At 44.2% G+C, this 25,909-nt stretch overlaps 1 protein-coding gene and 1 non-coding gene across 4 annotated transcripts in view; one reads left to right on the top strand and one right to left on the bottom strand.

Annotated features, from left to right (window-relative positions):
• The window catches only part of RABGAP1L (RAB GTPase activating protein 1 like), a 592,969-nt gene that overhangs the window by 547,770 nt on the left and 19,290 nt on the right, over nucleotides 1-25,909 (bottom strand). The window lies entirely within an intron of this gene.
• Nucleotides 12,624-12,749, top strand: LOC121159350. The gene has a single exon (XR_005884345.1). It is a non-coding gene; the product is annotated as a small nucleolar RNA SNORD22 (small nucleolar RNA).

Below are 25,909 nucleotides of genomic sequence, written 5' to 3'. Positions count from 1 at the left end.
TCCATTTCCACCAAGGGAATAGCTGTTAATTCTTACTTAAAATCATTGTTAAGTGGGCCACAGTCACACCCCACATGGATCTTTAAAACTACAGTATTCCACTAGAAAAAATATAACATTCAGCAACGTCTAACTGAAGCCACGTTGTTCCCAAAATACTACACTCAGAAGTACCAAATTGTAGTGCACATGATCTAATTTCCTTCTGTAACAAATGTGGTTGGCTTGCTTCTTGTTTTTAGACATGTTTGTACCAATTCACATTCAAGTAGTTCTTAAACTAAAATAGAACTTAAAAGTACAAGTGTGAGCCAAAATTAGATATGTGGAGGTCTACCAGGCGTGAGAATTGGAGTGGCCATATGAGCAGCGTTAGAGACGGAGAAAAGGAGACCCTCCTCACTTAGAGTAAGAAAATGTACATGAATAACGCAGCACATTTCCCAACCAAAACTCTTTCATGTTACAACAAGCCAACACAGGAGAGGAAGAAAAAAACAGTCCTCCGCCTTCTGCTTTCTGAAGGCCCAGCCCCAACTGCAGTTCCCACGCAAGAACCACCACATGCTCACATTATCTTTCTTTTTTAAAGATGTATTATTATTTTTTTATTGGAAAGGTAGATATACAGAGAGGAGAGACAGAGAGGAAGATCTTCCGCCCAATGATTCACTCCCCAAGTGGCCGCAACAGCCAGTGCTGCGCCGATCCGAAGCCAGAAGCCAGGAGCCAGGAGCTCTTCCAGGTCCCCTACGTGGATACAGTGTCCCAAGGCTTTAGGCCATCCTCGACTGCTTTCCCAGGCCACAAGCAGGGAGCTGGATGGGAAGTGGGGCTGCTGGGATTAGAACCAGCACCCATATGGGATCCTGGCATGTGCAAGAATACTTTAACCACTATGCTATTGCACCGGGCCCTACACTCACATTATCTTAGTTGCTATTTAAGCATTCTCATTTTTCTAGCGATACCCTAGAAAGACCTTTTTTCACTTTTCTTGGAGAAAGTCTCCTATTTAAATCGCACAACTTTTACAGGAACCTGAACCCCCATGTGAAGCAGACTCAAAGGTGGACATGAAAGATACACTCAAGCAATTAACTCCTAAGTTTTTCAGACCAATGACTGGAGTTCACAACAGTGTCTTTCTCACAGCAGAAACTGTAAGGCAAACACTGGGGACTGTTGCAGGTCCTGCTTCTCCTCATGCAAACAAAGCCAACCTGCAGTTAAAGGCTACAGTCCTCGCACAAGCGAAAAAGTGCGAACCAAATCCTGCCTGTTCCCACTCCCAATCCTGCTAAACCCACTGTTTCCTTAACTCTGGGAAATATTCCCTCCAGTAATGAGCAAGTTCAGCACGGGTTTCTGTCACATGATAAAACCTAACCTAATTACACGCCAGTACAAGGAAGCAGACTGAAGACACTGCACCTGGCCACGTGTTCAGAGTCCATTCATGAGAACGATGAATGAGATAAGAGAAGAAAATCTAAGAAACTGACAACAATTACACAGTGAATGGGATGAAAGCAAGTCGGAGGAGGAATGGGAGAGCGGAGAAGAACCAACTCTACCCACAATCTGGAGACCTTCAGCAGACAGCAGCGCGTGAAGCCAACAAGTGGAGCCAACGGAAACGCGATCCTTGTAAAAGTGACAAGCCAGGATCACGGCCTAGAATCCTCAGAAGAGAAACATACTGCCAGCACAGCGCCACTGGAATGTTCACACTAGTTACGCAGATTACAAACTGGAGGGAATTAATGTTTACTGTCCATAGCTTCCATAAATGGCACTAAATTTAATAGAAATAAGTTACCCAATTTGCTGGGTACAGACTCCTATTCGTCCTTTTCAACTATTTAATCCAAAGTTTGGCCACCAGGTGAGCCACTGTTATCGACCCAGAAGATGGAGAGGAATGCGATCAGGGAAGAGAAGACGAGTGAGTTGCTGCTGTCTTTTCCCACTCTAGCCTACCAGCAAAGACCCGACTTTGACCTTCACGGACGGCCTCTGAGCGGGGCAGACACTTGGTACTTCTGAGACAAATCATCTTCGTGCCCATCAGAAACAGAAATTCAAACACAAACCGAGCACCCCTTAACCAAGGCCTAGAACCAGAAATGTTTTGCATTTCCTAAATTTTTAGATTTTTATATTTTAAAATATTTGGATGCAATTCAAAATGCTCACGGAAAATAACATTTTAAAATGCTCATCTTGGCACAGAGCATAAGGGGTCTGCAAGACGTTCATGAAGTAGCATTGTACAAAAAAACTTTACATAGATTCCAAATTTTTCACATCAAAATAAATCCTAGGTTTCAATTCCATCTTCTTGAACTTTCTGAGCATCATAATGTAGGCGTGGGATGGAAGCCACATCTGAGGACAAACTCCACGGTGCTTCCCAGTCACACGGGCTACGGGCAACTTTACTACCTTCAGGTAGTGCATTTTACTGCAACCATCACAGCAAGGGGGGTTGGGAACTTTTCGCTTGTGGGACCATCTTGGCACTTCAAATTTTGGACCTTTTGAGACTTTGCTTGGCAGATCTGGGGTCCTCAATCTGCACACAGCACCCACAGGCTTTCTGGAAAAGCATGTCTGGGCACATATTTGTACCTGTTATACCTCTGTATCTGTGCAGTTCCGCAAAGTAATAACTTGAAAAGACAAAAATCCACATTAAAATGCTGGAAGCATAAAAAATTCTCGTAAGATAATTTCCTTTGATTTCATATAATTTGTAACAAAGAAGAGATATTTTACATCTATAACTACTTCCTAATATTGTCAATAAACTTATGCAGCAGTACACTAACGAGCAAAGTTACAAAGATTGAAATCAAAGTTTTTATTTTTTTTAAAGATTTATTTTTATTATTTTTTATTGGAAAGGCGGATATACAGAGAGGAGAGACAGAGAGGAAGATCTTCCGTCCGATGATTCACTCCCCAAGTGAGCGCAACGGGCCGATACTATGCCGGTCCGAAGCCAGGAGCCTCTTCCAGGTCTCCCACGCGGGTGCAGGGTCCCAAAGCTTTGGGCCGTCCTCGACTGCTTTCCCAGGCCACAGGCAGGGAGCTGGAAGGGAAGCGGGGCTGCTGGGATTAGAACCGGCGCCCATATGGGATCCCGGGCGTGCAAGGCGAGGACCTTTAACCACTTGCGCCACCACGCCGGGCCCCTGAAATCAAAGTTTTTAAATCCACAACAGGTACTTGGCTCAGAGGTAAGGCGCACACAGGACACCCACATCTCATTTTGGAGAGCACAGGTTGAGCCCAAGACCTGCTTCCCCCTTAACTTTCTGACCATCTGCACCCCGGAAGCAGCAGATGATGGAGGGCTGGATGGAGGCCTGGATGGAGGCCTGAATGGAGGGCTGGATGGAGGCCTGGATGGAGGCCTGGATGGAGGGCTGGATGGAGGGCTGAATGGAGGGCTGGATGGAGGCCTGGATGGAAGGCTGGATGGAGGGCTGGATGGAGGGCTGGATGGAGGCCTGGATGGAGGGCTGGATGGAGGCCTGGATGGAGGGCTGGATGGAGGGCTGGATGGAAGGCTGGATGGAGGGCTGGATGGAGGCCTGGATGGAAGGCTGGATGGAGGGCTGGATGGAGGCCTGGATGGAGGGCTGGATGGAGGCCTGGATGGAGGGCTGGATGGAGGGCTGGATAGAGGGCTGGATGGAGGCCTGGATGGAGGCCTGGATGGAGGCCTGGATGGAGGGCTGGATGGAGGGCTGGATGGAGGCCTGGATGGAGGGCTGGATGGAGGGCTGGATGGAGGGCTGGATGGAGGCCTGGATGGAGGCCTGGATGGAGGGCTGGATGGAGGCCTGGATGGAGGGCTGGATGGAGGGCTGGATGGAGGCCTGGATGGAAGGGCTGGATGGAGGGCTGGATGGAGGGCTGGATGGAGGGCTGGATGGAGGCCTGGATGGAGGGCTGGATGGAGGGCTGGATGGAAGGCTGGATAAACGGCTGGATGGAGGCCTAGACGGAGGGCTGGATGGAGGGCTGGATAGAGGGCTGGATGGAGGGCTGAATGGAGGCCTGGATGGAGGGCTGGATGGAGGGCTGGATGGAGGCCTGGATGGAGGGCTGGATGGAGGGCTGGATGGAGGGCTGGATGGAGGGCTGGATGGAGGGCTGGATGGAGGCCTGGATGGAGGGCTGGATAAACGGCTGGATGGAGGGCTGGATGGAGGGCTGGCCTCCTGTTCTCAGCTGCTGCAAGCATTTGGGGAGTGAATCCACAAATGGAAAATCTCTATCCAACTGCCCCTCTGACCATCTCTCCCTGACTCTGTCTTTCAAATAATAAGCAGAAGATGAAACAAAGAACAAGCTTTTCTAAAGTTTTAAAATTGTAAAATAAGAATGTTGGGGCCCAACATGATGACCCAATTGACTAATCCTTCAACTCCAAGTACCAAGATCCCATATGGGCACCATTTTGTGTCCCAGCTGCCCCACTTCCCACCCAGCTCCCTGCTTGAGGCATGGGAAAGCAGTCGATGCTGGCCCAAAGCCTTAGAACCCTGCACCAGCTCCTGGCTCCTGGCTTCAGATTTGCTCAGCTCCAGCCGGTACAGCCATTTTGGGGAGTGAACCAGGGGATGGAAAATCTTTCTCTATATCTGATTCTCTCCATTAAAATGCTGTTTGGGGATAACTGGGAGGCTGGATGTGGCTTCTCCCCTTATCTCTCCCTTTACCCCGATACAAGAAGGAAAAAGAGAATGTGAAAACGATTGTCTCACCCACTTTCCTCTAGCCCCTGACCCTTCACACCTTAATCAAATATGTAAAAATTATGAAAAATAAAATTTTTGCAACTAAAAAAGAAAATTTTTAAGTTCATTTCTAATAAAATAAATGACTTTTTAAAAATTTTTAATTCAAAAAATAAAAGAAATACAATAAAGATTTTCAAGCTCTATTACATAAGACACAGCTAACTTAATCACAACAATAATGATCACTTAAAGCAAAAATAAGAAACCCAGAAGAAAAAAGATTTAAGAAAGCTAATATTTAGGTAATATTATCAAGAAATATTTTAAAATTTTAAAGTAACTTCTATGAAACCACATAATGTGATGAAAAAAAACAAACAGAAGCAGGACTTGCTGAAATGAAAATATAAACAAAAATCTTCATAAACTAATTCAAAGTTTTAAAAAAGTTCTAGTACTGAACTTTTCTACCTTATTTTAGTTTTTATTCTCACAAAGTAAATGCAAATCAAAACCATATAATTAGAAGAGTAAATTATTCATGGTTTCAGTAAAATTTACTGGCCTCTGAATCATTTATATTAATATACCACGCATAGGGTATTTTTGACTACTTTCTGGTGATTTATAAAAGAAAAGCATGATACACTACAATCGGGATCCCGTTCTCCGACTAACTCTGTGCAGTGGCATCCCATCTATTTCCCAAGCCAGAGCAGACTCCCTGCCATACTGAAAGCAGAGCCTGATCATTACAGCCCAGGGCCTCTAATGCCACACAGACTCCCTGCCATACTGAAAGCAGAGCCTGATCACTACAGCCCAGGGCCTCTAATGCCACACAGACTCCCTGGATTCATTTCTTTTTTTAATACCACTCAGCAGCAGACACAGGGACGTGCATCCACTGGCTCACTCCTCCAACGTCCGTAACGCAAGAGGCTGAGGCAGGCCTAAACTGGGAGCTCAGACCTCACCAGGTCTCCAACACGGACCAGACGAAGCCAATTACCTGCACATCACTGCTGCCTTCCGAGGTCTGGACCAGCAGGATGCCTCGTCTTTCCAGCTACCCTAGCAATAAACCTGAGGAGTCATGCCACCCCTTCTCGCTGGCTCTCTGTCCTCACACACACACATTTACATTTACAATCAGCAAACTCCTCTGGCTCTATCTTCAAATGGCATTCAGAAATCATTCATTTCTCACCACCTCCAGTGCCACTGCTTACCTCGCTTACTTCCCAAGCCTCCTAACTAGTCTTGCTATTTCTTGATCCCCTCAGGACCTATCTTTTTTTGTTTGTTTTAATTGGCAAGAATGATTCTTTTTATTTAGCTCCTATCATTTCTCCTCTGATTAAAATCCTCCAACGGCTTCCTCGTTTCACTGCAAATAAAAGCCAAGCAACTTCAAAGGCATCATCGGTCCAGTGCTACAGAACACCGCGGCACTCCCAACACCCGCTTTTGCTCCTCTTCCTTACTCAACGCCTGCTGCGAGCACTTCTTGCTTTCCCTTAAAGGAGACTAGAACACTTCCTTTGGCTGTTCCATCACAATGACTCCTCTTCTCCAATTTGGGAGAATGACATCTTAACAAGCAGAGCCAAAATGCCTGCTCTTCAAAGACTTTTTTTCTTAATTTATTTGAAAGGAAGATTTACAGAGAGAAGAACAGAGAAAGACAGATCTTCCACCCACTGCTTAACTCCCTAAAAATGACTGCAAGGACAGAGATGAGCCAATCCAAAGCCAGGAGCCAGGGAGCTTCTTCTGGATCTTCCATGTGGATGCAGGGTACCCAGGACTTGGACCATCCTCCAGTGCTTTCCAGACTATAAGCAGGACACTGCTGGGACATGAGCCAGTACCCATCCGGAATGCTGACCCTCACAAGTGGAGGATTGGCCTGCTGAGCCACAGTGCTAGCTAGCCCCATCTCCAACTACACATTTTAAACAGTCAAATGTTACGGTCTGCAAGGTTGTTTAACCTAATGGTTAACAAAGACTGGCCCTGGTCAAATTCCAGCTCTGCTCCAAAGTGCAGATACCTGCTCATGCAATGCTGCTGACTGTAGTGGCTGGTGGGTCCCTGTCACCCACACAGGAGGCCTGGACTGGGTTCCCAGCCCCAGTCCCTGCAGGCATCTGAGGGGTAAGCCAGTGGGTGGGAGCTGGAGTTCTCTCCTTTACTCTTTTCTCTATATTTCTGACAAATAAAAGTTCTACATATATATGTGTGACACTAACTTGCAAAATCTTCCCCAGAAGAAAGAAGAAAACTCCTGTAAAGTAGCTGAAGGTTCACCAGAAATTCTGTGGTTAACACACACAGGCTTCGGACTATATTAAGCCTAGGTTACTGTGGGTGCTAAGGCCTCTTTTCTCAAAGGGGTGGGGGACATGCAAGTGTGTAGTTTGTTTCCTCCCTAATAAGCCATGAGATGTGAATATGAGTGTACATTCAAACATTGCCAATACTCCCCATAAATAGGTCTCCCTGTATGGGATCCTTGTGAAAGCCTACTTTAGCTTCAGGTTAGAGTCAGTGATCATGTGGCTTCCTTTTACATTAGTCACCGGTGCTCGATAAACTCCAATACTGTTCATCCATTTGCAGACTGAATAATACTCATGCTTTCTGACCTCGATGAGAACTGTGTTCAAAGCAAACAAGAAAGTTACTTGTCATGTTTTATAAATTCTGTGTTGTGAACCAAGGCAAACTGACGATTGCCCAGCCAGAAAAAGTAACTGTCAACCCTCCAGCCAGCCTCTTCAGTCTCAGTGAAAACCCTGCACAAACAGGTGTTCTCTCGTCCATGACCCACAGGGCAGAAAGGCATCTAGGGGAATCAAACAGCATCCCTTTAGCCTGTGTCCAACCACAGGCTGCGTTCTTCTTTATCTTATGTGTGTATATATACACATATGCATATATGTATATACATGAGGTCTTTTTTCTTCTGAGATTTTATTTATTTGACAGGCAGATTTACAGAGAGAACAGAGAAAAGGAGAGGCAGAGTAAGATACCTGCCATCCGCTGATTTAGTCCCCAATGGCTACAAGGACTGGAGCTGCACGCATTCAAAGTCAGGAGCTTCCTCCAGGTCTCCCAAGTGTGTGCAGGAGTCCAAGGACCTGAGACATGCTCTGCTGCTTTCCCAGTCCATAAGCATGGAGATGGAGCAGACGTGGAGCAGCTGGGTTTAGAACAGTGTCCATACAGGATGCTGGCACTGCAGGCAGAGGATTAGCCTATACAGCTACAGCACAGGCCCTACAAGAGATCTTTTAAAAGTTCATGGAAGTACATATTATGCAGAAAACTATGCAGAGTTGGGAGATCACTGCTGCAAAGTAAACATCTTTAAATTTTTTCATAAACATTTTAAAGCCTTTTTTCAAATGTTTAAAATTGTCTTAAAATCTATTTGAAAGCAGTCAGAGAAAAGAGTATGAAAGAGATCTTTCATCTACCAGTCTGCTAGTCTAATGTCCCTACAGCTGAGACTGAACTGAAACAAAGCCAGCAGTAAGGAGCCCAACCCCAGTCCCCAGGGCTGGCAGGGATTTAGCTGTTGCATCATCTCCTGCTGCTGCTGCCCAGGGCACGCATTAGCAGGAAACTAGGATGGAAAGCGGAGCCAGAGCTAGGATCCAGGTACTCTGACATACATCAATCTGTATTTCACAGGAAAATACCAATAAGTAAATATTTAAGCTATTATAAAGTGGTTGTTGTAGTAAAATCATAACTGACTTGTTTGTGAGGTCAGTAGTCAATTCAGCTAACCATCACTGTCAAGAAAACCCAGCCTCCTGGTCCTGCTGCCACCTTAATACTGCTGAGCTGGTGCAGAGATCACTGCAGGACGCAGCAGGTGACCAAGCACGGCTGAGGCTGCCCGCACCTCCCAGCAGCCTGGCCCGCACTGCAGTCCCAGCTGCGCCTCACCTGCAACTGACCCCATCCCACCTCCTGGCAGCTCCAACAACTCTGAGCGCTTAGAGAAGACACTGGCTAAAAAGAAAAACCACGAGGACCGTTATCTCATTGTAACTCTATTATAATAAATTCCCATGGCTGACATGCCTACTCACATTATAGACCTGTTGCCACAATACTCTAGAGATTCACAAAAATAGGAGAGAAAGCAAAGTCTACTCCCTTTGAATGACCAGTCCGGCCACATCCGGAATGCCCCAGGACGCGCGCGTGGAGTGCAGCTCTCACGCAGGAATGCCCACACTCCTGGGTGCACGCGTGCACTCTGTGGGTACATAAACCTTGTTTCTCCATTTACCTGCACCTACAGCGCATCCTCAAATTCTGTTCTTACGTTGCAAAGAAACCTAGCCACCCCACAACAACCTGAATGCCTATCATAATTAGCACTAAAGGCCTATTTATTTATAATACTTCCAAAAACTCTGCAAAGCAGCTCTTACACTCTTTTACAGATAAGACAAACAGGAAGAGGTCAGTTAGGTAATTCATCTAGGCCACAGTGTCACCAGATAACTAAGACAAGATTCAGAAACATCACACTCACCCACTATTCTGTTTTTCACTAAGGAATGAGGTCTCTCCAAAACAAAGTATTCAATAATATCTAACATTTATTGGCTGTTTAGTTTTTCTTAAGAACCTTACACTCCATTTCCTTTGCTCTTCATAGTACAATGCAGAGCTAAGATTAACTCATTTTTATAAATGAAAAAAAAATTCTACATAAAAACAGTCAAAAGTAGACAGTTGTGATTAAAAGCTACCATTTTACTAGTTGTCAGCAGCTCTGCCAAGAGCTTTATATTAATTAATCAACTTTTAATTGGGATTAAAGAATTACGCAAGTCACGAAGAGCCCCAGTCAGTAATGGGCGCTGAGAAGCAAGGCGACACACACGCCCATGCCACTCCTGGCACTCCGCCCATGCCACTCCTGGCACTCCGCCCATGCCACTCCTGGCACTCCACCCATGCCACTCCTGGCACTCCGCCACACCTTCAAATGTGCGCAATCTCTCCACTGTAACAAACACTTTACTACAGTTAGCATTAAGATTAGTTTCATGTGAATTCAAATACCCAATGCCTTCGCAATTTCTGGGTTTTTTTTTTTAAGATTTACTTATTTTTATTACAAAGTCAGATATACAGAGAGGACGAGAGATAGAGAGGAAGATTTTCTGTCTGATGAGTCACTCCCCAAGTAAGCACAATGCCCAGTATTGTGCCAATCCAAAGCCAGGAGTAAGGAACTTCCTCCAGGTCTCCCACACAGGTGCAGGGTCCCAAGGCTTTGGGCCGTCTTCAACTGCTTCCCAGGCCACAGGCAGGGAGCTGGATGGGAAGTGGAGCCACAGTGATTAGAACCAGTGCCCATATAGGATCCCGGCGCATTCAAGGCGAGGACTTTACTGCTAGGCCACGCCACCGGGCCCACTTTCACAATTTCAATGATCACAATAACAATCTTTAACTCTGTACTTCAATGGTTTCTATAAACATACACTAGTAAGAAAGACATGGAGTCCTATATGTTATACCACGCCATATTTTTGTCTTGAAACTCAGCCCCACTAAGACTCACAAAATAGGTTAAAGAGGTAAATGAAGTGATAACTAGCCCCTAGATCTATCATGACTTTTTAAAAAAATATATTTATTTATTTTCATTGGAAAGTCAGATATACAGAGAGGAGGAGAGACAGAGAGGAAGATCTTCCACCCGATGAGTCATTCCCCAAGTGGCTACACCTGCAGTTGCAATGATTTGAAGCCAGGAGCCAGGAGCCTCTTCTGGGTCTCTCCCACACAGGTGCAGGGTCCCAAGGCTTTGGGCCGACCTTGACTGCTTTCCCATGCCACAGGCAGGGAGCCAGATGGGAAGTGGGGCCACCGGGATTAGAACTGGCACCCATTACAGGATTCTGGCACGTGCAAGGCAAGGAGCTTAGCCACTAGGATAACATGCCAGGCCCACGTCATTTTAAAGCAACAATTCAAAATCTAAAACATAAAAAGTACCCAAGTGCCCTCAAAGCTTCAAACAAGAACAAATATATATAGTGCTCGGTCCAGCTATCAACAAGTTTAATGCTGGAATAGAAGCTTCCACATGGCAGCTGTCAACTATTCAGTTAGCTAGAAAGATGAATCCTGGTTTTCCCAAGCCATTTCATTATTACTGCACGAGTATTTCAAGGTTATTATTATTATTATTACTATAGGCATTTACTTTTAATCTACTTAAATTATAGCTAAGATAATTTTTCTGCTACTAAGAATTTCAAATGGGTTATAAATGCAAAATAAAAACTATTTCCAAATAGATCTGAATAGGCCCAGATAGTAAACATACAAAGATAAATATAATGCCACTTCACACAGCAATTCCTTGATTCCCAAAGTTTACATGTAAGAATTATGAAAAGGGGGCTTGGCACGGTAGTCTAGCAGCTTAAGGCCTCACCTTGCATGCACCAGGGATCCCACGTGGGCTCCAGTTCGAATCCTGGCTGCTCTACCTCCCTTCCAACTCCCTGCCTACAACCTGGAAAAGCAACTGAGCATGGCCCAAAGCCTTGGGTCCCTGCACCCGTGTGGGAGACCCGGAAAGAAGCTCTGGCTCCTGGCTTCAGATTGGCTCAGCTCCAGCCATTGCAGTCACTTGGAGAGTGTACCAGCAGATGGAAGCTCTTTCTGTCTCTGCTTCTTTCTCTATATCTGACTTTCCAATAAAATCAAGAAAAAAGAAAAAGAATTCTGCAACGGGGCCAGTGTCATGTTGCAGCAACAGGTTAAACCACCACCCATATAGCACAGTTCCAACCCAGCTCCGTGATAATGGGAAAACAAGAGAGGGTGGCCTAAGTACTTGGTCCTTGCATTTGTATCAAGGACCAAGGAAAAGTTCCTGGCTCCCAGCTTCAGCTGTTGCAGCCACTGAAGGAGTGGACCAGACTTGTCTCTGCCTTTCCCTCCCTCTCTGTAACTCTTTCACTAAATGGATGGATGGATGGATGGATGGATGGATGGATGGATGGATGGATGGATATGGACAGATCTTTATGAAAAGAGCTTTATTTAAAAAAAAAAAAAAAAAGTTCTTGGCCCAGCACAATAGCACAATGGCTAAGGTCCTTGCCTTGAACGCACTGGGATCCCATATGGGCTAGTTCTAATCCCGGTGGCCCCACTTCCCATCCGGCTCCCTGCTTGTGGCATGGGAAAGCAGTCAAGGTCGGCCCAAAGCCTTGGTACCCTACACCTGTGTGGGAGAGACCCAGAAGAAGCTCCTGGTTCCTGGCTTCAAATCATTGCAGCTGCAGATGTAGCCACTTGGGGAATGACTCATCGGGTGGAAGATCTTCCTCTCTGTCTCTCCTCCTCTCTGTATATCTGACTTTCCAATGAAAATAAATAAATCTTTTAAAAAAAAATTCTTGGGATGAGTACAGTGGCTAAACAGGCTATTCTGTCACTTTCTAGTACATACATGCCATATGGGCTCTGGTTGTGTCCTGGCTGCTCCACTTGCAATCTGACTGCCCGGCTGTAGCAGGGAAGGCAGCAGAAGATGGCTCCCGTGCTCGGGCCCTTGCACCCACAGCTCTGACTTGCTGTGACCATTTGTGGGGGAATCAGTGCATGAAGATCTCTCTCAAATTTAATAACAATAACAATAAAGAACTCCACGCACAGCATGCTGCGATTCCATCAGGTACAGAACTTGGGAGACCACCACAGTTGATCTGAGTGAAGCCAAGCTGTGTTACTGCTGAACTCGCCTTACTTCACCTGCAGGTGAAGGTAAGCAGTCTTGAATGCCCAGTGGGCTGAACTAGGATGTCCCAAGGAGGAAACACTCCCACGTCTAACTTCCTGTCCTGGTCCCAGAGCCTGCAAAGGTGAACCCACTGGGGCTGGCTGGGGGAAAAGAGCAGAACCCGTTCCAGAAGGAACTGTCTGAGGGACGAAGCCTGTGCATAGGAAGAAACTTCATTATGGCACCTGCTCAAATAACTCGTTTTTTATTTCCAGGCCTGAACAAAAAACAAGCTGTGTGTATATATAGAAGGACTCTCAAGTCTGAGGACTTAAGAACTCTGAAAATCATTAAAAGTGAACCTTAAGTCAATGCAAGCTCTCCAATAAAGTTATTTTTCTTCGTAAAAAAAAAAAAAAAAAAAAAAAAGAACTCCACAAGGGCCAACACCTACGCACAAAGCAAAAATAAAGGAAGTTATTCTGTTCCCACTACATCCTCCTGCTACCTTATTAACACCACTTGAACTTTTTTCCTAAAGTTAAAAAAAAAAAAAAGGAAGCAGGAATCCTTTCCTCCTTCTCCTCAAAGGAATTCAGATAAAAATTCAAATTTCAATGTCAAATTCGCCATCTTTATTTTAAACTAAATTTTACAAAGGGAAAATTGCTTCAAAGATAATCAACAAGAAACCAGATTAGTTAACCCTACCCATGAACTTCATAGTTTTTAAATATCCACAAATAACTTTTCCTTCACTAATCTATACCCTTATCAGCACCTTACATACATCTGTTAATGTCATTTAAACAATCTGTGAGTAACAAGTTACTGTCAGCCACCTTTCTTAATATTCCTAGCATACAACTTCAACAACACTTGCTAGTACAGCAATCAGTAAAAAAAAAAAAAAAAAAAAGTTTAAAAAAAATCAGGGGAGTTTTTCACAATCTTGCAAAAACATCAAATTTGTATAAGCCAAAAACATGTTTTAGTTTGCTCATCATGAATGATGAAAATAAACAGTTGAAGGCCTGATATTTATCCATTTATTTATTTAAAGAAAGACTTACTTATTTAAAAGGCAGTTACAGAGAAGGAGAGAGGAGATGAGATCTTTCATCTGCTGAAAAGAAGGGAAATAAATCCCACCTTCTTGTTAACATCTCCACCATCAGAGTCTGAATCCAGACTCACACAGGCTTTCAGCTTCAGACAAGCGCCACTTAGGAGCTCCTTACTGACACTTAGTAAATAAGTGTACAGCAAACAGTCACTAACTAATAATGTGGGCAAGGCATCCCATCTAAAGTCAGCCCAAGGCCTGCAGGTCTTCCAGCGCCCTGATACAGATTAACCTTTTTTCCCACAAACATCAACATGTTCTTATTTTACTGTGGTGAACATCTAAAGTCAGCCCAAGGCTCTGCAGGTCTTCCAGCGCCCTGATACACATTAACCTTTTTTCCCACAAACATCAACATGTTCTTATTTCACTGTCATGAAGGCACAGCAGCCACAGGTGTGTCAAAACACTACTCTGTACACTTTTTAAAAACTGCCTGCTTCAAATAACACCTAGGAAAAACAGGTCATCGCTAATATACGGTTGCTCCATAAAGCCTCTTCTAAAAAGCTATGGAAAGTATTTTTGGGATTTTATTCTGACAAGAAAAGCAAAACCGATGTCTGACACTGTGTGTAATTTTCAAATATACGGCCAAGTTTGCAATGTCGGCAGAAAGGCAAGTGCAGCCTTTGCTATCGTGAAATGAACGGGTAAAGCCAGCAATACTAGTCTGAAGAGAAGCTGACTTCCTCTCCTTAACAGCACAATTTAGAGATTCAACTACTACAACTATGTGTTCAATGTGGCAGCCATAGTTTTTAAAGAATTAAACATTCAAGATATAGTTTGCTGAGACCCACAAATGCTATAACTTTATCACTACTATTTACCTCATGTCTACTATAGATCAAATATTATTGGCCACTTTGGTTAATTCATTGTTTATGTTAACAGCAATCAGTCAACTAATTATATTCCTACTTAATAAAAGACTACTGGGGCCAGCACAGAGGCATCGGGCATTCCGTATGGACACCAGTTGGTGTCCTCCCTGTTCGACTTCCAACCCAGATCCCTGCTTATGACCTGGGAAAAGTCAAAGCCTTAGGCCGTCCTCAACTGCTTTCCCAGGCAGGGAGCTGGATGGGCAGCGGGGCCACCGGGACTAGAACTGGGGCCCGTATGGGATCCCGGGCGTGCAAGGCGAGGACCTTAACCACTGTGCTATCGCACAGGGTCCTGAAACACGGAACTTAAAAACTGTCAAACTGAGAATCAAGATGGTGGAATAGGGTATGGACACGTTTAAATGGACGGAAAAACATTTAATCAGGATGAAGCAGAGAGGACATATTTCAGGAAATAGGAAAGGACAGAACAACAGCAGAGGGGTACCTGGAGACTGACAGGCACAGGAAAGCAGTGAACACAACAGTGTTGTGTTGCAGTGACTGATACTCCAGCAGCATTCAACCAATGGGCGATCTGAACTCCACCAGCAGCCAGAACTCCACCAGCAACCAGGTCCACGTGGCACCCAGACCTAACGTCCAACAGGTTCCAACAAGATCAGTGCCACCAACAACGTAATTATATAGGACACCCAGTGTCTCTAATCCTGGGACCCACTCCAACCGGAAGTGGAAGAAAAGTTGCAGAGACAACGGTGCAGCTTCAGCACAGTATCACAGCAGTTGGAGAGTGGTGAGCCAAGAGCTGGAGCTGTGGAGACCACGGTGGAAATCTGACATAAGAACCCAGACCTGGAACTCGCTGGAGGTTGTGGCACAAGTGGCTGCAAGCAAAAGTTGTGTACCAACTGCAATAAGTAAAATTGCATTGTAAATCTGTAGGTGACACAACTTAGAAACCTGCCCCAAGGAGAAGTCTCTGCTAACAAGAAGCACAATGATCAAGAGCAAAAGAAGACACAAAGTTACAATGAATATTAACGAAAACTCCCCTGCAAAGGAGCAAAACCCTATACCAGTTAACTGAGGAAGACTTCGAGAAAATGGGGGACACAGAATCCATAAGACTCATTTTAAAGATTCTGATCAAAAATGAGAAGCTCATGCAAGAGTTCAAAGAATTTAAGGAAGCAATAAAGCAAATCAAGACTGGTATATCAGAAATTAAGAACATAGAGCAAATTAAAAGTACAGTGGAGAGTCTCCAACATACAACAAAGCAAGCAGAAAAAAGAAAATCTCAGAATCACAAGATATTTCCTGTCACCAGGAGGAAGCAAACAAAAGGCTGGAAGCAGAGCCAAAAAAAAGCATTCAAGAATTGAAAGACACTAGTAACAGGCCAAATATTAGAGTTATGGGAGTTGTAGAAGGTACAGAAAGAGAAACTGGTTTTATACATATTTTTAATAAAATAATAAGGGAAAATTTCCCTAATCTAGAGAAAGAATTGGGAAACAACATCCAGGAGGGTCACAGAATTCTCAACAGGCTTGATCAAAAGCAATCTTCACCTAGACATATGATCATCAAGCTCTCTTTAATTGAACATAAGCAAAAGATCCTTAAATGTGCACGTGAAAAAAATTAATTAACATATAAAGGAATGCCAATTAAAGTCACAGGAGATCTCTCACAGGAAACTCTACAGGCAAGATTCTAAAAGAAAAAAATTGTCGGCCTAGAATAACAGATCCAGCAAAGCTTTCTTCCATCTTTGAAAATGAAATACAATTCTTCCACAGTAAAGAAAAGTAAAAAACTTTGCCTCTGTCAAACCTGTCCTACAAATGATACTTCAAGATGTTCTCTTGACAGAGAAGAGGAATAGCACCTACCCAAACCAAAGGCAAATGTACAGAACATCCCAGTAAAATTAGAACAGAAGACTAAATCAAACAATGAACAATCCATTACTAAAATGACAGGACCAAAGTTCCACCCACACAAAGTTGACTGAGTATGAAGAACTATATGTTAGTAATGATATAGAGGAACTAGGTCGGGGAGGGAACTGGGGAAGGGATAAGGAAATATGGAACTGTATCATAAAATGATAATAATAATAATAATAAAATGTAAAAAAAATTATAATGTTATTTTAAAAAAACTGTCAAACTGTTGCACGGTATATCCCAAACTCCAGGAAGTGCTAAGGGTACTTTACCACCTCTGCCTTAGTTGTTTCTCAGTGATGCTTCTAAGACTCAGTGTTTCACAAATCGGGAAGAAAGAGGCTCAACCTCAGTAATGGGGTCGGTCCAGATTAACAAATCCAGAAGCCTCCAAAACACCCAGAAAGAAAAAAAAAAAGGTAAACAACTCTCACAAGAAAAGTTGAAAAGTTCATGGACAATGGAAATTAAAATTAATGTATCTGGAGGCCTAACATGATAGCCTAGTGTCTAGGTCCTGCCTTCCATCCACTGGGATACCATACAGGGGGTGGGAGTGCGGGGGAGGACAGTTTATTTCCTGGCTGCTCCAATGCCTATCCGGCTCCCTGCCTGTGGCCAGGGAAGGCAGTGAAGGATGGGACCCTGCACCTGTGTAAGGGCCCCAGGGGAGGCTCCTGGCTCCTGGCTTCAGATCGCCTGGGCTCTGGCCACTGCAACCACTTAGGGAGTGAACCAGCAAATGAAGGATCTTCATCTGCGTCTCCTCTCTGTACATCTACCTTTCCAATAAAAATAATAATAATAATTTTTTTAAAAAATTAAATATATTTGGGTGCACAAAGCTTTGAGCTCCATGCATACAAGAACAGCACTTTATACAGTTCACAATCCTACTCTGGTGTTTACCATGTCAAATAATCATTTAAATACATCTCATCAATCAAAACTATCTCCTTTGGGTAACAACTAAGCTTACTCACTGCTGTACTCCCAACTCGCTAAGTACAAGAAATATCACCTGACAACACTTACTGAATGAATGTGTTGAATTTACACAGAACTGACACAAATTCTCTCTAGAAAGCTCATCCCAGCATCGAAATTTTTTAAAAGATCTGAATGAGGTTACACAATCTATACAAGTAGCAAACTGAATCCAGGTACCTGAGTGGGCATTTGGCTGGGTGGTTGGGAAGCCAGCTAACACCTTCTGCTCCCTTCCCAGGGTACCTGGGTTCAACTCCCAGGCTCTCTGATTCTAGCTCCCTAGGGCAGACCCGAGCAAGCAGCAGCAAAGGCGGGAAGCTGTATTAGTCACTCACGTGGAGATCTGATTCTCTGGCTCATAGATTCTGCCAGACAACTGGAGAATAAACCAAGTATTCATATTCATATTCGTTTACATTCATCCACTCTCTCTCTTTCCCCCACTTTGCTCCCTCCCTTGAGTAAATAAATTCAACTCAATTCAATTTTGAAATAAATCTACTTTAAAGCTAGTGGAGGGCCGGGCAGCATGGCCTAGTGGCTAAAGTCCTCGCCTTGAACACACCGGGATCCCATATGGGCGCTGGTTCTAATCCCGACAGCCCCACTTCCCATCCAGCTCCCTGCCTGTGGCCCGGGAAAGCAGTTGAGGACGGCCCAAAGCTTTGGGACCCTGCACCCACGTGGGAGACCCGGAAGAAGTTCCTGGATCCTGGCTCTGGATCGGCATAGCATCGGCCATTGTGCTCACTTGGGGAGTGAATCACTGGACAGAAGATCTTCCTGTCTGTCTTTCCTCCTCTCTGTACATCTGACTTTCCAATAAATAAATAAATCTAAAAAAAAAAAAAAGAAGCTAGTGGAGTTTAGAAGTCTAATTTCCCTAACTATAGTAAAGAAACCATATTGCATAGATTTAACATGAGCACTGCACACTTGCAGCACATATTCCATTACATAAAGTACAGCCTACCAAATCAGGAAATCCTGCTTATGCAAAAACAAAGCTAATTAAACAAGAAAATCTTCACAAATCATGCCGTCCATTTTATTTATCCCAGCACGGCTAATTAAGGGCACCAGACTTCAAGACACAACAAGTCAGAACTGCAGCATATTAGTGTTAATTACCTGTGCCCCAGTTCTAGTTCCACACTTTACGGCTATGTAGTTCTCCAGAGAGCAAGCATCATTACAGAGTTACAAGGAAAACTTTAATTACTTGAGCAAAGAAATGACCTTCCCATATTTTCAAAATGTACCTCAAGATGGTAAGAATTTTCAAGGATAGTCTCAATGAAAAACATAAAATTTCTAAAAGAATTAGTATTTTCTAACGTGTCCTTAAAAGGTTTCTTTTTAGTATGAAGTTGCATACCTCTCCAATATTAGCATCTGAAAATTTTCTAACTATCCCATATTTTAATATAATATATAAAATAATATATATATATATTTACATACCACTAATAAACACCTGACTAGGGCCCGGCATGGTAGCCTAGCAGCTCAAAGCCCTCACCTTGAATGCGCCGGGATCCCATATGGGCGCCAGTTCTAACCCCGGCAGCCCCACTTCCCATCCAGCTCCCTGCTTATGGCCTGTGAATGCAGTCGAGGACGGCCCAAAGCCTTGGGGCCCTGCATCCACGTGGGAGACCTGGAAGAAGTCCCTGGCTCCTGGCTTAGGATCGGCTTAGTTCTAGCTGTTGCGGCTTCTTGGGGAGTGAACCATCAGATGGAAAATCTTCCTCTCTGTGTCTCTCCTCCTCCCTGTATATCTGACTTTCCAATACAAAAATTAATTTTTAAAAAGGGGGGGGGGTAGTACACAGACTCGGCAGTTAAGCGCAAGAAGCATGATAGGAAACAGCCCAGAACAGGCCATGGAAAGTTTCCCACTGGCATACATTTGGCATGGATGGGGGCAGACCAGGCTGAATCAGTTCGTGTCATCCACTGGCAAATCCAAGCACCAGAACAGAGTGTGGGTCAAGCCAGGTTCGGTCACAAGAAAAACCAGTGCACATTACAGAATGTCAAGGTGAGGTTGCCTGTACCAGATGTGACCTCAGCGCCCAACCTGCACACATGAGAACCAGGAAGGGAGGGGGCAGAGCCAGCAAGGGGAATATGGGGTGGTTCCCTTGCTGGACAGCTATTCCCACTGGAGAGCATGAGCTGGTATGTGGGGAGACCAGACTAAGCAGGGCTACAACACCTGTGGGACTCATGTGGACTAGATCAGGGAAAAGTCAGGCTGGTCTGATTGTTCCTAATGGTGCGAACTAAAATTAGAGTGGGTGAGGGTTGTTGGGGCTTATATATTATTTTTTTTTTCCATTGGAAAGGCAGATATACAGAGAGGAAGATCTTCCGTTCGATGATTCACTCCCCAAGTGAGCGCAAAGGCCGTTGCTATGCCAATCCGAAGCCAGGAGCCTCTTCCGGGTCTCCCACGCGGGTGCAGGGTCCCAAACCTTGGGCCGTCCTCCACTGCCTTCCCAGGCCACAGGCGGGGAGCTGGAAGGGAAGCGGGGCTGCCGGGATTAGAACCGGCGCCCACATGGGATCCCGGGCATACAAGGCAAGGACCTTAACCACTGCGCCACCGCACCAGGCCCTTCTTTTTTATGTTATTTTTTTTTTCCATTGGAATGGTGGATATACAGAGAGGAGAGACAGAGAGGAAGAGGTTGTTGGGGCTTAGCAGCAGCACCAGCTGGCAGGAGATGGCACTGGGGGCTAATTCTGGCAAGTTAAACCACAGAACCACCTGGAGAGTGCATAATCCAGGAGTGGGAGAAGCCTGGGAGGAAAATAGTAGGCTCCTCCCTCTTCGTTTACCACTCTCACCAGAGGGCATGAAAACCAGGACAGGGGATGGGGCGGCTAGACAGAGAGACACCCAACAACATCTATGTGGGCTGGATAGTTGAGCTGGTTAGATGGAACTAGGTTTCAATACCCATTGACATGTACAAGAGCCGAATGAGATGTGGGACAGACTGGACTAGTCTGTTACACATACTGGCAAACCAGGGCAGTGAAAAGGCTGATAGAGGTTATTGTGGGTCGTGCCAACTAGGCTGCAGCTCCCACTGGTTTATGTGAAGGCCAAGTGTGTGCTGGGCAGAACCAGGCTGGATTGCAACACCCACTGGTTTGTGTGGAAGACAGGGCTAGAAACAGAACCGACCCAGCAATTGCAACCACAAGCTCATTGGGGCGATGGACTGTGCTGGGCCGTGTACTTGCTAGTACATACAAGAATCTGGTCTGGGAACACCTCAAAGTTTCTTTGGGGATCCCCCCAGTCAAGCTTCCGGACTCAGAACCCTAACCATGAAAAGACAGAGGACAGAACAAGTCAATCAACCACCTCAGCCATATGTTGGCAGTAAAAAAATGGGCAAATGGAGACTCTAAGATGGACTATGTCAATCAATGGATTCTTCAACGACCTCATCGTGCTTGGAGTGGCAAGATCGACAGCAATTCATAACTGGTGAACTATCAAAATCACTTGAACAAGACCCTCACAGCATGCCCCACATCAGGGACCTGGCATGGGTGGGAGACTGGGTGAGGCTTCTCCCTTAAAATCGCCTTTTACCTCAGATACAAGGAAAACAATGTGGAAATAATATCTTACACACTTTCCTGTAGCCATTGAACTTTTTTACCCTAATTAAATATGTAAAGATTGTCAAAAATACGATAAAAAAAATGGAAGAGGTATTTTTAAAAAGGTCTTAGAGACCAACAAAAAGGCTTGGTCAATAAACACAGCCACAAATTTCAAGTAAAAATAAAATATCTAAGATATACATATATGCTCTTTTTTTTCAGGATTCTCTAAAGAGCTTTTTCAATGACCCGTCAACTATGGGGGGCATGATCACTCTCTATGCATCACGACAAATGGAACCATCAGAGCTGAACAACTGAGCCAGCGTGCTGTCCACAGGATGGACAGAGGGAGAGAGCTATATGCAGCAGACAACTTGCTGTTCCACTTAAATTTTAGCCATAGGTATTAGTTTTGAAAATCAAAATACTGATTTTCATTACTATATCTCACTAGAAAGCAGTTCAAAATAACTGCTTGCCAAGTCTTGCATTAATTACTTCCATTTAGATTTTAATCAAACTTAAAATGAAAACATAAGCTATTACTTCCTTGTGTCTTCACCATCCACTTGAAATGCAGCTGTGTGTAGAATTTCCTACACTATTCTATTTGCTAAACAACTTTAATCATCCAATGAAAGATCTTCCGTCTCTACCAAAATGAGTATTTAAATCACTCCTTAGCCCTACTGGAATCCAAAGAGGGCTGCACACATCTTAAACTATGGTAGAAAGCAATGCAGCTACCCATCTGCAAAGCTGTCCTAGGGAGCTGCCTGCCAACGCACGAGGATTCAATGACACAGACACGTGTGCTGGAGACGGGGCACACAACCAAAGCCTCCAACAAAAAGAAAACAGAGAGCTCTACGGCATTCCACCGACACAGAACTGCTGGAGAAAAATACTGCAAACACATTGCCTATGATGAATTTATCTCCTTTTAATATTTGTATAAGGTTATTAAACAAACACTTGTACTCTCTTTTGTGTTACAATTACCAAATAACAAGCAGGACTTTAAAATAAAAGCAGAAAAATGTTTTAAATAATTATTTGAATATATGAGTTTGTATTTCCTTAAATGAAATAAAAAAATCACTTTAATATGTGAAACCTTCAAAATTATATTTAAAATTACCCTTCAATATACTTGGGGGTCTCTAAGCAATCTGACTGCAATATTTTCCGTCTCAACTGGCATATCTACTTACTGAGCAATCCTAATGAATAGATTTGGAAGTTAGATCTGAAAGCCTACAAACTCTCCTACTCCAGTGCTTGCAAGGAGTTCAGAAGCCTACATCCTGTGTCAGAGCACCTGCACTCCACAGTACTGCGGATCCTGGGAGGCAGCGGCGATGGCGCGAGTCACTGGGCTCCCACCACTCACACTTCTGAGCTTTCATCCCAGACAGGAGCAACTGAGGGACTTGGGGAATAAATAAGACGATGGGCATGCATGATCACATACATTCCATCTCTTTCACACACACAGACACACAAATACACAAAATTTTTAATTTCTTTTCTCATTTATTTGAAAGTCAGAATTCCAGAGCCAGAAAGCAAACCAGAGAAGTCTTGCATCCACTGGTTTACTCCCCAGATGGCCGCAGTGGCGAGGGCTCCGTCCAGGGCTCCCTCCTGGGTGGCAGGGATGCAAGTACTTGATGCACCATCTGCTGCTTTTCCAGATTCATTCGCAACAAGCTGACTCAGAAGTGCAGCAACAGGGACTGTCAGTCATATGGGATGCTGGCATCACATGTGGCAGGTTAACCTGCTGTGCACAACGTCAAGCCAATAAACAAACACACTTTTAAAAATCAAAAAGATTATAAAGCATCTTCAGGTCTCTCCCTATTTCTCAAACAAGAGAACAGCTGAAAACACTGACAGAGGCCTCCCAGATCCCTCCTGACCCTAGAAGCACCATGGGGTGGAATCTATGAACTCGAGGAGGCCAAGAAGCACGGACAATACAGCAAAGGCTGAACACGGAACCACCAGTTGTCACAGCTTCACCCCGAGCTAAGTGACTTCTGTAATCCTCCCCTACATCCCTCAGACTGGCCACCTCTTCAACAGACAATTCCAGTAGAGAGATGCCAAAATCAAAACGTCATCATCTCCATTTGGCTCCCCAAAACTGCAGAAGCAAATGAAATAGACCTTAACCTGAAAATCCTGAGAACAGAGAGAGAGATCGACACTGCTGTTTCCTGACACTTCTCTACGCAGAGACTCTAGCAAGAAATCAACGCGGGAAGATACTTCTGTGTGTGTGTGTGTGTGTGTGTGTGTGTGTGTTTGTGTGTGTGTGTGTCTGCTAAGCCACCATCTATTTCACACTATTCAAAATATGTCTAGAAAGCAATTTCCTAAGCTTACAGGTGTTTCGTTTTTATTTCGTTTATTAATAACGTTTTATTTGAGCATTTTAAACTTACTTGAAAATAATGACCCTGCTATCATTTAACGTGAGCAAAAGCCCTCAATAAAGCAATCCCCTAAAAAAACCTTACACTTGGGAGCCGACAGTTGTGCAGTCAGTTGCTGGCATCCCATGCAAATCATGGCTCGGCTACCTGGTCGCGCACCTAGCTGTACCAACATCGGAGGCTGGCCAAAGCACCTGGGCCCCTCCCGCCCACACAGACCAGCTCAAGCTCCTGGATCCTGGGTCCAGCATAGCCCAGTCCTAACAGTTACAGCTAACTGGGGAGTGTGCCAGCAGATGGCATCCGTGGCTCTGCCTTCAAATAAATAAATCTCTCAAAAACGAATGCTAACTTAAGCACAGTTCATACTGCTTACGTGTAGGATATACAGCATGATGTGCACGGCCTGTTCCTACTTCATAATACACTATAATAATCTGACACATGTTCATTACAAAATACTAAATATATCAGCCTATATATTTGATAATACCACTGATACACAAATACCATTTCATTATACCAAACTGCATTAAGTTAAGCATCTTTGTGTTACATTGTATCCACATGTAATCCAACTCTCCAATCGCTTCATTTAAAAAGTTGTAAACATTTATGTCTGAATTTCAATCCGTAATGTGTCCATAAGCAAAACTTTCAATTCCATACAGCTCAATTCCCCATCTTCTGAGACTACCTACCGTGCACACATCAGAAGGAGCTACACAGGCAAACACTTAGCCTTCTTTTTTTTAACACTTAGCCTTCCAAGTAATACAGTCTTTCTGACTACTGAAAAGATGCTGCAATTAAATAAACATTTCTTAGAAAAATTTAATATTGTAGGCTCTAAAATCCAACATCTAACTTTTAAAGGGGATATTACCATTAACATGCAAAAAAAAAAAAACCTTACTATGAAATACTGGCAAGGATACAGAACAATTAAAACTCCTGTAAACTTCTGGGTATAAATCCGAATAAACCCACATTCTGGAAACTTGCTTGACAGAGTGTACAAACACTGATAATTTCAAAATGCTCATAAATTGTCTGACCTACTTCTCTTCAAAGAGTGCTGTAATGTCCCTCCTTTCAAATATGCATTGGTGGGCCTTGTGCAGTAGCCTAGTGGTTAAAGTCCTTGCCTTGCACATACCAGGATCGCATATGGCACAGCTTCTAATCCCAGTGGCCCCGCTTCCCTTCTAGCTCCCTGCCTGTGGCCTGGAAAAGCACTAGTGGACAGGATCCTGCACATGCATAGAAGACCCTGGCTCCTGGCTCCTGGCTTTAGATTGGCTCAGCTCTCCTTCAGGTCGCTTGCTCTGAGTGAAGACAGCTGCCAGGTGGAGGGGTTCCCAACGTGAGGAACTAGTCTCATGCCAACAGACTTGCATGCATTCTTCTGAGTGAGTGAACTATTTGGAAATGGATCCTTCAACCACTTAGGAGACCACATGAGAGACCCTGAGTCAAAACTACCCAAAAAAACTACTCCTAAATTATCAATCCACGAAAAACTGTAGGACGCATCAGGATGGCTCAGTGGTTAACTTGTAAGCACCAGGATACCATATGGGCACTAGTTCACGTCTCAGCTGCTCCACTTCCCATTCAGTTCCCTGCCTGCGGCCTGGGAAAGCTGTGGAGGATGGCCAAAAGCCTTGGGACCCTGCACCCGCATGGGAGACCCAAAAGAAGCTCCTGGCTCCCGGCTTTGGACTGGCTCAGCTCTGGCCATAGTGGCCACCAGGGAGCCAATCAGCAGATGGAAGATCTTTCTCTCCCACCTTCTATGAATATCCTCTTTAAATAAAAATAAATAAATATTTTTTAAAAAAAAGAAAACTAATTTGTCATGCAGCAATAACCAATACACACACTCTGACCTACTAATTCCATTCCTTGAAAAACAGTCAAAAGAAACGTACATCTGCACTGCTTCTCGGCCTTTTGGCTAAGATCCAGCGTAGAACTGTACATGTGCAATCAGCAAACCACGTGGAAGAATATTCACTGCACTAACCACAACTGCAGAAAAACTGCAACTAACCCATACGTCCATCCACAGACAGAATGAATAAATTTGGCATGTTCACAGAATGCATTACTATTGAAAATTTCACAGTGTTATTGAATGAAAGAAGACTGGCACAAAAGTATAAATACTAAACAATTTCATTTTAGTCAGCAACTAACACATAGAAGTCACTCAATAGTGACCCTTACTCCACGCATTACCAGCTGAAAATCCTTCCCATGGTCTCATTTCAGCCTAGACTTTATCTAAGAAACCACAGATTCCAGGCTACAAGGTTCATGTTTCATTTGTTTCGCCCTTCCAGCTAACGGTAACTGCTTCAA

Source organism: Ochotona curzoniae, unplaced genomic scaffold (genome assembly GCF_017591425.1).
Source record: "Ochotona curzoniae isolate NIBS_2020 unplaced genomic scaffold, NIBS_Ocur_1.0 contig_4105, whole genome shotgun sequence".
Taxonomy (NCBI): domain Eukaryota; kingdom Metazoa; phylum Chordata; class Mammalia; order Lagomorpha; family Ochotonidae; genus Ochotona; species Ochotona curzoniae.
The sequence above is the reverse complement of the archived record's forward strand: the minus strand, read 5'-3'. Positions and strand labels throughout refer to the sequence as shown.